Source organism: Vulpes vulpes, chromosome 6 (assembly GCF_048418805.1).
Source record: "Vulpes vulpes isolate BD-2025 chromosome 6, VulVul3, whole genome shotgun sequence".
Lineage (NCBI taxonomy): Eukaryota > Metazoa > Chordata > Mammalia > Carnivora > Canidae > Vulpes > Vulpes vulpes.
Window position 1 is genome coordinate 25,268,732 of NC_132785.1, and position 17,565 is coordinate 25,286,296.

A 17,565-nucleotide genomic window follows, 5' to 3' on the forward strand; every position below is an offset into this window, starting at 1 on the left:
GAAGGACAATGTATAATCATAAAGGGAACAATCGATAAGATAATTGTCATAAGTATTTATGCACAACACGTGAGCACCCAATACATAAAGCAGCTAATAGCAAAGAAACCAGTGATATAATAAAAGTTGGGGACTTTAATACCCCACTTACATCACTAAATAGATCATTCAAACAGGAGAAAACAAAACAAACAAACAAAAAAACAAATGACATACTAGACTACTAGATACTTTAAATGACATACTAGACTAGATGGATCTAACTATCCTCAGAACATTATCCTAAAACAGAATATACATTCTATTCAAATGCACATGGAACATTTTTCAGAATAAATCACATAAAAGGCCACAAAACAACTGTCAACAAAGTTAGAAAGATTGAAGTCATACCATGTAGCTATTCTGACCACAATACTATGAAACAAGAAATTTACCACAAAAATAATTAAAAATAAACAAAAATCTGGAAAGCACATAAGTACCTACAGGTTAAATAACGAACTACTAACAATGAAGGGGTCAGCTGAGAAATCAAATAAGACACTTATGAAAGAAATTGAAGAGGACAAACACAAATGACAAACATTCCATATTCATTGATTGGGAGAACAAGGATTTTTTAAATGGCTCAACTTCCCAAAACAATATACATATTTAATGCAACCCCTATCAAAATATCAACAGCATTTTTCACAGAACTAGAATGATCCTAAAGTTTACATGGAACCACTCAGTCCCTTAATAGCCAAAGCACTCTCGAAAAAGCAGAGCAGATCTGGAGATATCACACTCCCAGATATCAAACTATATTACAAATCTGTAGCAATCAAAGCACTGGGATACTGGCACAAACACAGACACATTAGATCAGTGGAAAAATAATAGAGATCCCAGAAATAAATCCACAATAATATGGTTAATTAATCATTAACAAAGGAGACAAAAATATGCAATGGGAAAAATACACTATTTTCAACAAATAGGGTTTGGGAAAACTGGACAGCTACATGCAAAAGAATAAAACTGGATCACTTTTTTACATCACACATAAAAATAAACTGCAAATGAATTAAGGACCTATATTTGAGACCTGAAATAATAAAATCCTAGAAAGCAGCACAAACAGTAATGTCCCTGACACCGGCTGTAGCACATTTTTCTAGAAAGGTTTCCTATGGCAAGGGAAACAAAAACAAGCAAACAAAAAAAGAACACACACAATTGGGGCTATGGAATAAAAGGCTCCTGTACAGTAAGATAAGCAAAACTAAAGACAATGTACTGAATGGGAAAAGATATTTGCCGGTGACCTATCCAATAAAGGGTTAGGATGCAAAATGTATAAAATACTTTTACAACTCAATGCTCACAAAACAAATGATCCAATTTAAAAGAGACAGAAAAATTGAACAGACATTTTCCCAAAGACAACATACAGATATCTAACAGACACCTGAAAAGATGCTCAACACCACTCAGTGAAATGCAATTAAGACCACAATGAGACACCAGAATGTCAACTGGTACAACCACCGTGGAAAAATATGGAGGTTCCTCAAAAAATATAAATTGAATTACTATATGATGCAGTAATTCCACGACAGGGTATTTACCCAAAGCATGCAAAAACACTAATTCAAAGAGATATTATGCATCCCCATTTACTGCAGCATTTTTCACGATAGCCAAGCTATGGAAGCAGCCCAAGTATTCATGGAGAAGTGGATGGATAAAGATGTGGTGTGTGTGTACGTATATAAGTATATATATATATATAATATACACATTATATACACACACACACACACACAATGGATTATTCAGCCATAAGAAAAATGAAATCTTGCCAGTTATAACAGCACTCTGCTTTCTAGGTAAAGTGAAATAAGTCAGAAAGACAATTACCATATGATTTCACTCAATGTGGAATTAAAGAAACAAAAAACAAAGGAAAAAAAGATAAGCCAAAAAACATACCCTTAACTACAGAAAACAAATGGATGGTTACCAGAAGGTAGATAGGTAAGGGGATGGATAAGTAGGTGATGGGTATTAAGAGTACACTCACCATAATGCACACAGAGCAATGTAAATAATTATTGAAACCTTGTACTGTATACCTGAAAGTAATAGAACACTGTATGTTCATTATACTGGAATTAAAGTTTTAAAAAAAAAAATAGAGATCCCAGGGAGCTCCTTTGTTCCTTCCATCATGTGAGAACATGGTGAGAAGACAGCCATCTATAAAGTCCATTGACTCTCAGAGACTGAATGACCTGGCACCTTGGTCTTACTTCTCAGTCTCCAGAAGACAAGTACATTTCTCTCCTTTGTACCACCTAGTCTATGATATTCTGTTCCACCAGCCTGAATGGACTAAGAAACTGAGAAGTAGGGGTGCTGCTATAATGAATAGGTAAAATGTAGACACAGTTTTGGAACTGGGTGATGGGCAGAGGCTGGAAGAGTTTGCAGCTGCTTGCTCGAAAAGCCTGCATTGCTGTGATTGGATATTATGGAGAATTTCAATGAAGGCTAAGAAAAAAAGAGAGAGAGAGAGAGCGCGCAGTAGAAAAAAAGCCTTGGTCTTCTTAGACAATGCCTAAGTAATCCTAAATAGAAGGTTGTGGGAAATGTGGACAGAATGGACTATTCTGAGATTTCTGATGGCATGTGGAATGTGTTATTGCAAACTGGAGTAAAAGCCATCCCATGAGACAGTGGCAGAGAACTCTGCTGGATTGTGTTTGCGTTCTATAGTTAAATCCTAATCTACCCTTCAAACTTCTACTCAAGCATCACTCCTGCTAGGAAATCACCCTTGACCATGCCATCTGATGGGAAAGCCCAATTTCTATGTTAGAATAGCATTTACCTAAAAAAAAAAAAAAAAAAAAAAAAAAAAAAGAATAGCATTTACCTCATTTTAATGTACTAGTAACTTACATGTTCCATCTACTGTAAGCTCAAAAATGAAAGTTGGGAAGAAAAGTATGTAAAATAGTTTTTAAAAGACCATGAACTCAACATACTTGCAGTGATGGAAATAAATATTAAATTAAGAAGGTATTATGGCTCTATTGGTCTCAAAACAATTATATATGTTCAAAGTAGTCTATCTAGACATCTTTGATGCAGATAAACCAGTCTGTTTTAATACCAAGTTCTTGGGATCCCTGGGTGGCGCAGCGGTTTGGCGCCTGCCTTTGGCCCAGGGCGCGATCCTGGAGACCCGGGATCGAATCCCACGTCGGGCTCCCGGTGCATGGAGCCTGCTTCTCCCTCTGCCTGTGTCTCTGCCTCTCTCTCTCTCTGTATGACTATCATAAATAAAAAAAAAAAAAAAAAATTAATACCAAGTTCTTGTCTAGATCATGGAATTTAATAAATCTGTTTTTTTCTTGGCAAGTTCAAGTTAAAGGTACTGATAGGCCAATTCCTTATTTTTAAAAGGCATGTTGGCACCTCAATGACCATAATGAGTTCTACAAAAATAGAACTCTAGATGCCTCTTTAAGTGAAAGTAAAGGAAGGGACTAGAGATCTTTAAGCTGCAATAGGAATAACATGAACATAGCTTCAAATGAATTGAGTCAACATCTATAGGATTGATTAGATTTCATTTCTGAAGCCTTCTAAAACTAAAACCACTTCACAAATGGTTATTAATATTTTTGAACTTTATCAACTAGTTTGGGAAATTACTATTTTTCATATTCCCCCAAGCACAGAACATTGGCTCTTGGGTTAAAGGGTGGACTGAATGACAAGCTTACCTTGGAAGGCAGACTGATCTGGAAGGATTTAAAATATCCTTGCACCTGGAGCCCTGGGTTTACATTCCAGGGCAATGGAGGAAAGTTAAAAATAGATCCTATTTCATTAAAAAAAATCCTCTGGAGAAGGGAAGAGATGATTTCTTTATATTCCATAGTAAAGGTTTCCCTTTCACTCTCTTAAGATACAGAGGAATAGATGACCCAGCCATCCTATGCAAATTCTGAATTTTACAACTCTGGGGTTCTTCTCCTTTGATTTAACTCCTGTACATGCAGGTAATGGATATTTAGAGGAATTGATGATATGACTGCTTTATGAGCTCTGTTTGCTTATAGAGAAGTCTGGGCTCCAGTGGGCTAAGGGTTTAGTTGAAAGCAGAAGAACTTGTTAGATCTTTCACATCTATGAAAGATGAATCTTTTACAAATTGTTTAAGCACTTTTAGGTACCGAGTATTTACTATGTTGCCTACTGGGACATATGCTAGGAAATAAAGATGAATAGGCTACAGCTTGGTCTTGAGTTGTCCACACTCTAGCAAGGGAAACACAGATGCAAAAAGCTAAGTGTATCACAATATAATGTGTCTCTATTAGACAAAATGCCCCGAGGCCTTAGATTAATACATTGTTGAAAAATAGTTGAAGTTAAAGCAGAACCTAGAGGACATTCAACAAATATAATGAATTATCTTTTGGTTAAGAAGTTGAATGGGTATAACTTTTTCTACATGTTCTGAGAATCTATGACTAAATGACTCTATGTAAAAGCAAAGAATTATGGCATGCTTGTTAATGGGTCGAATGAAAGCTAACTCATCCATCAAATACTCACTGAATACAATCATGTGTTTGTGATAAACAATAAGGTTAGACAAGGTTTTCTTTTGCCAAAAAACATATTGGCTCCTGCTCTTACTGGCCCTTCAAAGCAGCTTGGATTATGTTTAACACTATTAGAAGATTCATTACACTATAATATGATGGCTTATTTAGTTGTCTTGTTCCACACTAGACTCAACTTTGAGAGTCTGTGTGATTACTTAGCACCAGGAAAGCTGATGGAAATGTTAAGCATATGGCGGGTTGCAGCTGATACCTCTAATTATTCCCCAATATTCATTTTCCTTTTTATATATTAATACATTTACAGATATTTTAACTGGTCACACGGCTTCCAGCTCAGTACTTTATTTCCTTGCTTCTTTCACAGTTAATTGAATCTATGTAATTAAGCTTTCATCATGGGTTGTGAGTAGAGATCATGGCTGAAATTCCTGAATATTACACTTAACATGAGTGGAAAAACATTTCCCTCTTTTATTCCTACCTACCTGCTGAGTACAGATGTAACCAAACACCTCCTTAACATCTGTAGAGACTGAAGTAAGAGTTCAAATGGACATCTGCATACATGCATAAGTATTTAAGAGATGTATCAAGATAATTTTATTATCCTTCTAACCTGATAATTTCATCTTCCCAACAACCTGGAAGTCCAAGTTGAATTCTAGAATTTCCACTCCTCTACGTTCTGTGTCACAACTGGGAATACTTGAAAATATGGCACCCAGCCCAAGGTCCATGACAGAGCAGTATACTATTCCTGCCTCATGTACTATTCTGAAGTGAGATTGGCTGCAGACATACATGGATACCCCAAACCACATGTCCAACACTGTCTATATCCCAGCCAAATGGTCATCTTTTAGGTTAATGGGTACACACACTTGTGTCAAGTTTACCTTTAGAATGACAGTCTTGGCCCCGTAGGCAAGACATTTTTGGAAGGAAATTCTGAGTTCCCAGATATTCTGACTATAGCCTAAAAATAGGAGAAGAGATTTCAGGTACACATATACCCTTGTTCTTGGGCTTACCACCATATGCTGAGAAGCATAGAGTAAATGAGCAGGAACCTGTTGCAGCATGAAAGGCAAGGAAGCAGTCCCTACTGCCCATCTCTAAGGGTGGTACTAAATATAGTGGTCATGAGACACCATCCACCATTCATGTAAGAGCAGTACTCTATAGCTACACAGTCCAATATAGCAGACACTAGTCCAGACTGAGTGGCTAACCCAAATTGACATGAGTTGCAAATATAAAATATATACCTATTTTTGAAGATATAGTATGAAGAAAAGGTTAAAGGGGTGGGGGAAAAATGAAAAAAAAAAGGTTAAATATTTCAATAATTGATCCAGATCTCCTGTTGGAGATCTGAAATATATTGGAATAAAATACATTAAAATTAATTTTATCTTATTTTGAATGTGGTTAGTAGAGATTTTTAAGTTTCTGATTTGGTTTGCATTATATTTCTGATGCACAATGCTGCTCTGGAGAATGGTGTGGTAATAATAGGAATAAAACCTGGATCTCTGAAAAATTTTGTGGAACAAAATCTACTTGCCAGAAATTTCCTGTTCCTTTTTTACTATTATTTAACTGAGAGACTATCTTGTTCGATTACTGCATTCTTGGAGTTGTTATACCAGTTGAAACTACATACTAATGGAAAATAAGCAACATTTCAATAAATAAGGTAATAGTTCAGTTCACAATGGGATAAATAGATACATAAAAGTATTAAAATACACTTAATTGTATGATCCACATGAGGAGAGATTTTATTGCTATATTTCAGTGTCAACATTCTTTTTCATAATAGGTCTTTATTTTTCAGATGAGTATGACAAATATATTAATGGAGATACACACAAAGTATTAATGTAACATATTAGAGTTTCATGCTATAGTAGGCAGACCTCAGAGAGGGAGAGATTATTTCACATGGAGGTTTCTATAAGGACATTGGGAAGCAATAGCAGGAAATGTTTAACAATAAGGAACAAGGTGGCTGGGTTTGGCCTACAGATTAGCAAATTTGTAATTTTCTATTATTCAACTCTAATATACTCTAACTTACAAACTTATGTTCTTAGGTGCACTTGCTTAGGTAGCATGGATGTACACAATGTTCTACAAGTAAAATGTATATTATGTGTAAATATTAGGTACCTTATTTGGAGGTTGGTGTTACAGCAACACCCATCAATACTAATAATTAACAATACTATTCTGAAAATATTACTTTATTCCTAAATCACAACAGGGTAGTTTTAGAGTTTATCTGTTTTGCTATCTTTATTTGATATCCACAGCATTTCAAAAAGTCATTGAATTTACAAAAGGTGTTTTTTGTGGTTATTCGCTTTAGCAGATTTTATGGTATTTCTTTATATACAATATTTGAAAAAATAAATGTAAAACTTTACATTTTAGACAGTAGTTCTGAAATACCATTTGACCAAAGCATATTACTTTCTAATACTTGAACATTGGAATAGTCTGGTAAATAGATGCACTTAGATCATTCACTTTGTAGTTAATATGGGTCAACTTCATTTTAAAAAATTGCAACCTTTCAAAACCAATTTTTTATACCAAACTTTATACTGAAAAGTTTTAAAGACCAAATTTTGTAGATAGTGATGTAAAACTCTTCTTTATACTTACATAAACTATATGACTGTAACAAGGCTGCTGAATAGAAAAACTGTACTAATATTCAAAAAAAAGTATGAATTTCTAACTACTCTTTGGGCTGTTGCAAAATGTAAGATACGCAATGTTGAGTTCAAAAAGAAAACCGCAGAGTTTAGGTTTTATTGTTCAGATAAACTATAAATGAATACTGAAAATTTAAGATTTTTGACAATGTTGAACAAATTTAGTTCTTAAATTTGGAGGATGTCTCTAGACACTTAACCAAGGTACCTGATGTAATTAATCGTTTTAACCTCTTCACTAAATGAGTCTTCATAAAAATCCAATGAAACATGACCCCATAACTAAATATTTGTTACAGTCTTAAACATATCCCTTGAGAACTGTGAATGACATTATTAAAGATAACGAACCAATGGAGTCCGAATACATACTTTAAAAAATGAGCAAACTCAATACTGGTATTTTTAAAAAGATTGCTGGGTAAAAGTAAGTGAAAACTATAGATCTTTTTTAAAAAAGGACAATTGTGGGATCCCTGGGTGGCGCAGTGGTTTGGCGCCTGCCTTTGCCCCAGGGCGTGATCCTGGAGACCGAGGATCGAATCCCACGTCGGGCTCCCGGTGCATGGAGCCTGCTTCTCCTTCTGCCTATGTCTCTGCCTCTCTCTCTCTCTCTCTCTGTGTGTGTGTAACTATCATAAATAAATAAAAATTTGAAAAAAAAAAAAAAAGGACAATTGTGGTTGCATTTTTATCACAAGTAGTAAATGTATATAATTTCTTAAAATTTCCTTTCAAAATTCTTTCTGTAGTGTTTTAGTTCTAAAAAACATTATTGTGTCTTAGTAATAATTATAAATTGATAACCTATTCTTTAGGTAAGTGGCAAGATGCTATTTAGATCAATTTATTTTTGATTAAGATATTGTCTTCAATCCTGAAAAATATTCTCATTCATATCCTTCTCTCCATGTCTCTAATAGGACTATGCTAGCCTGAAGATGTACAAGTAAGAAAGTGTGGAATAAAATTATCACTGAAGAGTAATAATCCTAGATTCCTAAAAATAGCATTGCGAATTTCACCAATTGTAGATGCACTTTTAATTTCATGAGCTCTTGGGAAATTCCATGGAACTATATAAGAGCTCATTATCTAAATCTGATTTTAAAACTATTTCTAAAATCAAATGTCTAAACAGAAGCCAAAAATTATTCATACACCCTGAAGAAAAAATAAAAATTAAATCTAAGGTGACTTCAATGTGAGCCAAATGGCATAATGAACCTATAAAATGCTTAGTGAAATGCAGTCAGGCTTGTAGATGTGTTTACCAATAAGGAATGTTCTGCTTTCATATTTATTATGATCTTTCACCGATTTAAAACTCTTATATACTGAAACTCAGTAAACATCTCTAATTTACATAAACCACAGCATAAAAAACTAAAAATGGATTAAAACAACAACAACAACAAACAGTAGCTTATTGTGCCAGCCTCAGCAATTAGGAAAGAGAAAGATGTTATTGAGTCTAAGGAATATTTAATAAAAATATTATCAATATATATTTCCTTAAGAGTTAATAATACTGCAGTGGGATTCATAAATGCCATCTACCTTCGTTTCACTGTTTGAAATCAATGAACTGAATCTTCTGAGTAAAATTTCAATAACATATTTAAGAGCCAAATAGGCATCATTTTTTACTTCTATTAAGTTGAAAAGGAAAAAGGAAGGTCTAGTTTACTTACAGGGAGTTTGTTCTAAGTGAGATTTTACTTTTCAGACTGTTGAGCTAATGATTAACGTCACATACCGTACATCTTCGTCTAGAAACTGTGGTGTCTATTAAATGTAATTACCTTTCCCCATGGCTTTAAATTGACGGCAGATTCAAAATGAAGGTGGCTTCTATTAAATTTAATTACTTCCCCCTGAAGCTTACTTGGCAAAACTGTGACTAGTAATGAAAGTGGATTCTATAAAAAAGCTGCATGGTCAAGGTGTGGCTATTAAATTAGCAACGTTATTAATAAAAAAAAAGTAAAACTACTTGCAATGGGATATTTTAGCATATCTGTGATAGTATGACTGGTACATCAACTACTCAGTTTTCTACTCATCTCAACTTTCAACCAATAAATTTCGTATTGATTATCATGATAGTCATGACAATAATAATGTGACAATTTTCAAATAGTTCATCTAATGTTTCCATGTACACAAAATAGGGACCCTTTCATCATTTTAATTCAATTGACATTTTAAATCAACATGATGCAACGAGAGAGGAAAAGAATTAGAAAAACAAAGTCTGTTCTTATTAACTTCTTCCTGAGCTGGTTACCTAATCTGAAAGAATACTAGGTCTTATCTACTGGAGATAAATATTAAGAAAATTAGAGGGAAAAGTGTTCTTGTTTTGCAAATCTCTTTGCCTTTTTTTAAAAGGCCATCTATTTTGGATTAGCTTAATATCCAGAAAAATATCCAGAAAGATTCAGAATAAGTCACCTATCCACTTAGCATACATCATTCATCATTCAACATCCAATTTACTGTATACTAACAATGCACTAGCCATGTATTAGAGGTATAAATGCGTAATATTTATAGGATTCTATAATCAAGTGAGCATTAAAATGTGGAGTCAAATACTCTGTCACTATGGAAAGAATCTGATGACTCCAGAGCAACTCTCTTGACCCATGGGGAACATTAACATCCCTTGCCTCATCATTTGTTAGGAATGTAGTGTAGTATCACTAGTATCCATTTGCTTATCCAGCCATAACACAGGCGTGCAGGCTTGCTTAGGCATGAAACAGGCACCAGTTTGCCGAGTGCCTCCACTTCAGGAGATGCCAGTCAAGCTCCCTGATTGGTCTCTTGAGAGACAACCTTGCACTATTCTTGAGCTTGGAAGATAGTAACTTCCATCCTTCTGCCCAGGTGTGAGGCATGCTCTCAGCATCAGAGAGAATGGCAAAGTTCTCCCAAGGAAATTCTGTTCTCTCATTAGGCAACTTTTGTCATACCAATATACTTTATGTTAGGAAATGTTTTTCTATGTTATTTATAGCTTAGTTATGAACTAGTTCTCAGATATTTCCTTTGTATGTTCTGAATTGGTTTCAGGCTCACTTATTTTTGCACCTGTTTTCTATTATAGTCACATAACAGTTTTCCTTTCAATATTCTTTTAAAATAGGATAGTGATGAACACGAAAAACTGTGGAAACATAAACATGACAAAATAACCTAGGCTAGTAAGAGGATCATGGATGCTTCCTAGAAGTAAAACCTGAGGGGAAATGAAAAAGAAGTAATGCATGGGTTTGCCAAGTGAAAAGCATCAGAAAAAGCAGGTTAAACAAAAGGAACAGTACATGCAAAGACTCAGACAGGTACAAAAGACCATCCTTTATTTCTAGAACCTGGATAGAGCACAGCAAGAGCACAGTAATGTGGTGAAAGATATGCAAATAGGCCAATTTTGCAATTGAAATTTAGTATGACGGAGAGATTTTTCCACCCAACACCCTCAGATTTGCTCCAGTAAATCTTCCTCTACACCAACAAAATTTTCAAAATTAAATGACATTTTGAGGACACGGCTTTCATCCTTTTATGTAGAATATTATATCCAATGAGCTTGCTTTTACGGTTAATAATAAAGTTAATATACTGGAAATTCTATATTATTATGTATTCTCTGAATACAGGTAGAATTTCTGTCTTGTTTACTATTGTAACTTTAATTTATAGCAAAGTGTTTTGAAAATAGTATCAAATAGTTGCACTATGTTTATTGATAGATTTCTGGATAATGAGGATGGGATATATTAAGTATGGAAAGTACAGATTTAACAGATACCTCTGCATTAGTTTTCTCTATGACAAGTGACCACAAATGTTAACCATTTTGTAACTGTTATGTGTATCAAATCACTCTGCAATAGATTTTTTTTTAAGATTTTATTTATTTATTCATGAGAGATAGAGAGAGAGAGGCAGAGACATAGGCAGAGGGAGAAGCAGGCTACTCGCAGGGAGCCCGGTTCAGGACTCGATTGAGGGTTCTGGGATCATGCCCTGAGCCAAAGGCGGATGCTCAACCTTTGAGCCACCCAGGCGTCCCAATTCTGCTATAGATCTTAAACTTACACAGAGTTATATGCCAGTTTTGTCTCAATAAAGCTAGAAATAATATATATATATGCAAATCCCCACAAAATAAGTGGCTTAAACTATTACCAATTTGTATTACCTTACCTTTGTACAGGTCAGAAGTTCATCTCAGGGGAGCACTTGGGTGGCTCAGTGGGTTAAGCATCTGCCTTTGGCTCAGGTCATGATCCTGGGATCCAGCTCCATATCAGGCTCCCTGCTCAGCAGCGAGCCTGCTTCTCCCTCTCTGCCACTTTCCCTGCTTGTGTTACTGCTCTTTCTCTCTTGCTCTCTCTCTCATATAAGAAAATCTTTTAAAAAAAGAAGAAAAGAAAAAAGGGGGGAGGGGAGAGGAGAGGAGAGGGAGAGGGAGGGGAGAGGGAGGGGAGAGGGTGGGGAGAGGGAGGGGGAGAGGGAGGGGGAGAGGGAGAGAGGGAGAGAGGGAGAGAGGGAGAGAGGGAGAGAGGGAGAGAGGGAGAGAGAGAGGGAGAGAGGGAGAGAGGGAGAGAGGGAGAGAGGGAGAGAGGGAGAGAGGGAGAGAGGGAGAGTTCATCTCAGGTATCACCAGCCTAAACTCAACTTATACAGGAATGCTTTTCTTTCTAGGGGAGATTCCATTCTTCTCCTTTTCCAGCTTCCAGTAACCAACTGCATTTCTTGAAAGGAGGACCTCTTCCTCCATCTTCAAAGCCAGCATTGCAGCTCTCTGACCACACTTCTTTGGTCAGGACTCTCTGGTTCTCTCTTGCCTCCCTCTTCTGCTTTTAAGAATGCTTGTGATTACATTGGGCCCACCTGAGTAACCCAGTTTATTTTACAGTCAACGGATTAACAAAACTAATTGCATGTTACCTTAATTCCCCCTGGCCATATAACCTAACAAGTTTTAGTTGGCCATTTCAAGTTTTAGAAGTTCCAGCGAATTGCATCTGGACATTTTCGGGGACCTATTATTCCGTCTACCACAACCCAAAATGCTGAAAGCATTTGTTTGATATGCAATTTGATCCCTAAGTCTGTGAGTAGGAAAAGCAAGTGGAAGGTACATACCAAGGACAAGGCAGGGAGTGAGAACCCTCCCAGTGCCTGGGTCCAGCTCCCAGGTCAACCACAGGTCATGTTTTTTTGATGCCCTTCTCCAACAGTTGTATGTTATTAATAACTAACAGTCCTGTTTTGATTCCTAATATCTGTACTCAAAGAAAAAAATTACCAGTTTGTTGTTAGATACTTTTGGAAACACAATAAAGGTATAATATTAAAATGTAATCCTTCAATGTTAAGGGTACTACAACCATATCTATCAAAAGAGTGAAGACAATAATTTTGAATAAGTAGAGAAATACCTTGATTTCCCACAAATCACAGAAAATTTAAACACCAGAGAATGAACTCCAAAACAGATGCTACTTAAGTACCCCAACTAAAGCGTACAATTCAGTTTCAGAAGTTATTTTGACGTGATTAATGCATGTTAAATGTAGTTGTCTGTGGTTCATGAGAACTAGACTAGCTTGTTACATTATATACTTAGAAAAACCTTTGTGTAAAACAAGTGAGGTGAGTCAATTTAATTAGGCAAATTGAATCTGATTTAACAATCTGAAAAAGTTCTAAATTTAAATTATTATAAGAAATTGAAAATGCTCCTTAAAAAAGGATTAGGTAAAAAGATAAAACATGCATTGATTAAGATTAAAAGCACAACTTTGGGCTCTCTGTGTTGATGTAGTCTGCTATATTCTGTGCTTTGGATTTTCATTAGATTAAAATTCTGGTTTAAGAAAATAAAAATCCTCGCCTTAGGTTTTGATATGTAACTTGAGAGATTAGCTATTTCATGTTACTTTCCATAGTGAAAGAAGTAACATTCTGAAAAAGTAGTAAAATGGTAGATAAACGTAAATAAAATTCACTGCTAAGTTGACACCGACCAAAACACACAAAAACAGAAAATAGAAAGGTCAATTCCCAGCCCCCAAATTGGGAAATCCAGAACCCCAAAGTCAGATGAGAACCAAATCCAGTTTTTATCTTGAAGATTTACCCTGAGGGTATCTACTAAATGCTGGAGACCCTGAGCTTCTGTGGGGAAGGCTATTTTAAAAATCACAGAGGATAAGAAATAAATCTCTAGACCATATAACATGGAAACTCAAATAGGAGAAATCCACATAAAACCAAAACCTCAAAGGATTGTGTCCTCTGATTAACAAATAATGAGAGATAAAAACTATTTTGCTGAAAATAACAGCAAGAAAACATGCCATTTTTCAATACCAGAATGATGTAGAAATGGACAAATCTCTGGAAAATCTGTAACTACAGGGTGGTTTGTTTTCATACAGATTTGTTTAGGAAATTATGGTTTAGATTCTAAAAGCTTGAGAGAGAATTTTTAAAAAGTCACTAGTATAAGAAAACACATACCCTTTTTGCGAAATTCAACTTTAGCTCATTTCCAAAAATAATTTTTCAGTGACAATGAGTAGTTCACAGTCAAAAATCACAACACATGAGAGAAAACAAGGCTCTCTGAGTCAAAAACCAACAAAAACAGACAAAATTTCCAAAAACAATTTTGAAATGATTAAGCAGAAAATAAAATTTTATATGCATAATATGTATTTGTTGAAACAAATCTAAGAAGTCTTGAAAATAAGAGCAGAAAACTACCATATTTAAAAATTACTCAACATAACCCCAAATGAAAAAAAATTAAACTGAAATTCAAAATGCAAGGTTCTCATTAGCAGCTTAATCATACAAGAGGAATGTGAGAATCCTGGAGGAACAACTAAAGTATGTAACATGGAACACAGAGTATATATACAGAGAGAATAATCTAAGTCTATACAATAATTTGCTAGAACCAGCTCTGATGGGTTTGCAAGAGCTGTTTGTACACTATCTCTTTCAAAGTCTATTTAGGAACATTACCTTTGGTAGCTTGAAACTGACCATGATGGGACTATTCACACCACAGAAATTTGAAAATGCTATTATCAGATCTTGTTATTTTGAAAAGTCAATATTAAATATTTGGCAGCACATTACTAGGTCCATATAAAACCCCAAATCATCAATAGAGTAGGGAAAATAATAGTATCTAGAGATAATGGGGTGATCATTTTTCAAAATTCTTAAAAGATACCAATTGAATAAGCCTAAAAACTTAGAGATATTAATTATAAACTTGGAATTTTATACTCAGGAAAAATATTAAGAATGAGAGTTAAAAATAGAATCCAAGAAAGAAATATAGTAAGGGAATATGGAAAGTCCAAAGCAGACTAAATTTAAGCAGAAAGTAAAAAACCTCATGTTGAAATTTCACATATGGGGGGGATCCCTGGGTGGCTCAGTGGTTCAGCGCCTGCCTTTGTACCAGGGCGGGATCCTGGAGTCCCGGGATCCAGTCCTGCGTCAGGCTCCTGGCATGGAGCCTGCTTCTCCCTCTACCTGTGTCTCTGCCTCTCTCTCTCTCTCTCTATGTCTATCATGAATAAATAAATAAAATCTAAAAAAAAAAGAAATTTCACATATGTAAACAAAAAAATAGTCTTTAATAGAGGTGATAAATGGATATTTTTGGTGAAGCTATTTAACTACTCCTTACTTATTTAATAGTCAAAGATTTTTTCTAAAAATGTCCACCTATACCCAAGGGTGAAATTGGCAAATATCTCCAATGACCTCTAATCAATACAGGTGTTTTGGGGTTTTTCTTTTCTATTTCAGCTATTGAGCTATTTTGGAACAGGTCTCCAATTCAACCTCTCATCTGGCTCAGGCAGTAGGCTAATATCAGCAAAGATGTATTCAGTCCATCACTTACTCTTGGGGGCTAAGACATTTTATTTTTTTTAATTCTAATTGATATCCTCAATCAAGTCAAAAATTTTGTTAGGCTGGCACTAGATTGCAGTTTTGGTGGTCTGTCAGTCATTAATTTATCGTTGTTTCTAGGACATGACCATTTGCTTCCATTGCCTGGATAGGCAATAGATGACTCAGTTGTGTCATTCAGAAGTTTTTGGTTTAGCTCCTTATCATTCAGCACTACACAGCTTCAGACCTCAGCAAACATCTTGATATATAAAAATACCATGAATTTCGGGCCCATTTAGTTACCAATTTTATCACTCAGAGAATGCAAAATCTCTGCTGATTGCCTGCCCCTCCACAACAACCTTCTGTTAGAGATCAAGTCTAGATTCTTGGTCCACACCTAGGCCCACATTCAGGAAGTGACTACAGAGGAAATGTAGGAAATCCATTCAACTCTCCTAGGACTTTAATTTCTTTTTTGTTGAAAGACTCCACCCACCCCTACCACACCCCTCACCATAGATCTCTGTTTTCTAAAGACTGGTGAACCTTATAAGATTTTGCTCTATTGGGCAGCCTGGGTGGCTCAGCAGTTTAGCACTGCCTTCAGCACAGGGTGTGATCCTGGAGACCCGGAATCGAGTGGGCTCCCTGCATGGAACCTGCTTCTCCCTCTGCCCACCCCACCCCCCTGCCATGTCTCTCATGAATAAATAAATAAATAATCTTAAAAAAAAAAAAAGAAAGATTTTGCTCTGTTTTTCAGAAACTTTCTACATAGTACTTTAACCTTCTGCAGAACCTCAGAATACATAAAATGTCTCGGGGAGCAAAAGATCATATATTTGAGGACACTCAGTTCTCTATTTTCTCCTCTACCCCCATCTGATTGTTGAAAATTTTGTTGGTTTCTCTTTCCCCTACAGAAATTCAGGCTGTACCAGCAGAGATCAATTCTTCTCTCAGAGCACAAGAGGCAACTGTGACCTCACTTTGGAATGAATCTCCCCCCTCTTTGGAATGTTAGTCCATCTAGTTTTCATTGTCTCATATCTATGGTGGTTTTAAAATTTGTGTAATTCGGGATCCCTGGGTGGCGCAGCGGTTTGGCGCCTGCCTTTGGCCCAGGGCGCGATCCTGGAGACCCGGGATCGAGTCCCACATCGGGCTCCCGGTGCATGGAGCCTGCTTCTCCGTCTGCCTATGTCTCTGCCTCTCTCTCTCTGTGACTATCATAAATAAATAAAAATTAAAAAAAAAAAAAAAAAAAAAAAAGGGATCCCTGGGTGGCGCAGCGGTTTGGCGCCTGCCTTTGGCCCAGGGCGCGATCCTGGAGACCCGGGATCGAGTCCCACATCGGGCTCCCGGTGCATGGAGCCTGCTTCTCCGTCTGCCTATGTCTCTGCCTCTCTCTCTCTGTGACTATCATAAATAAATAAAAATTAAAAAAAAAAAAAAAAAAAAAAAGGGATCCCTGGGTGGCGCAGCGGTTTGGCGCCTGCCTTTGGCCCAGGGCGCGATCCTGGAGACCCGGGATCGAGTCCCACATCGGGCTCCCGGTGCATGGAGCCTGCTTCTCCGTCTGCCTATGTCTCTGCCTCTCTCTCTCTGTGACTATCATAAATAAATAAAAATTAAAAAAAAAATAAATAAAATAAAATTTGTGTAATTCATAATGATCTTTTAAATTGTTTGCAGCAGAACATTGGGCTGCCATAATAGTACTACAGATAATTAGAAAGCAGAAGTACATGGAATTATTAACATTATTATTTAGAATGTACATATACATTATATATACACTTGTTTTTAAAATATCACAAGTGAACAAATGAGCATAATGTACATATACATTATATACACACTTGTTTTTAAAATATCACAAGTGAACAAATGAGCATGTGAAATATTTAAGTCCCTAAAAACAAACAACAAATAAACCAAAACACCAAATAACTAGTTAAAAAAAGCAAATTTGAGGTTACTGATTCCTAAAATAAAGGAAGGGAAGGTGCTACTTTAGGGTCTGAGGGCCTTTTGGAAGTTGGAAGTACGAAAATGAAGGCAAACTTTTTAAAATGAAGGAAAGCCCTGAAGGGGGAGCTCTCATGCACATACACGTACCACTCATGACAGCCTGCTTAATTAGCAGTGAAAAGGAAGATCACTCCCTGCCTCATGAGGCACTAGCCACCCCTCACAACCAGTGAGAAACATCAACAGCCTCAAACTCTTGTTTTTCTCCAATGAACTTTTTGCTT

The 17,565-nt window shown here is 36.0% G+C and overlaps 1 long non-coding RNA gene across 1 annotated transcript in view; it reads right to left on the reverse strand.

Moving 5' to 3' along the window:
• The window catches only part of LOC140599294 (uncharacterized), an 89,596-nt gene extending 77,800 nt beyond the window's left edge, over nt 1-11,796 (reverse strand). Inside the window, exon 1 of the long non-coding RNA XR_012002000.1 lies at nt 11,579-11,796. This is a non-coding gene — a long non-coding RNA (uncharacterized lncRNA). The remainder of the gene's footprint in view (nt 1-11,578) is intronic.
• Nucleotides 11,797-17,565: the final 5,769 nt, after the last annotated feature.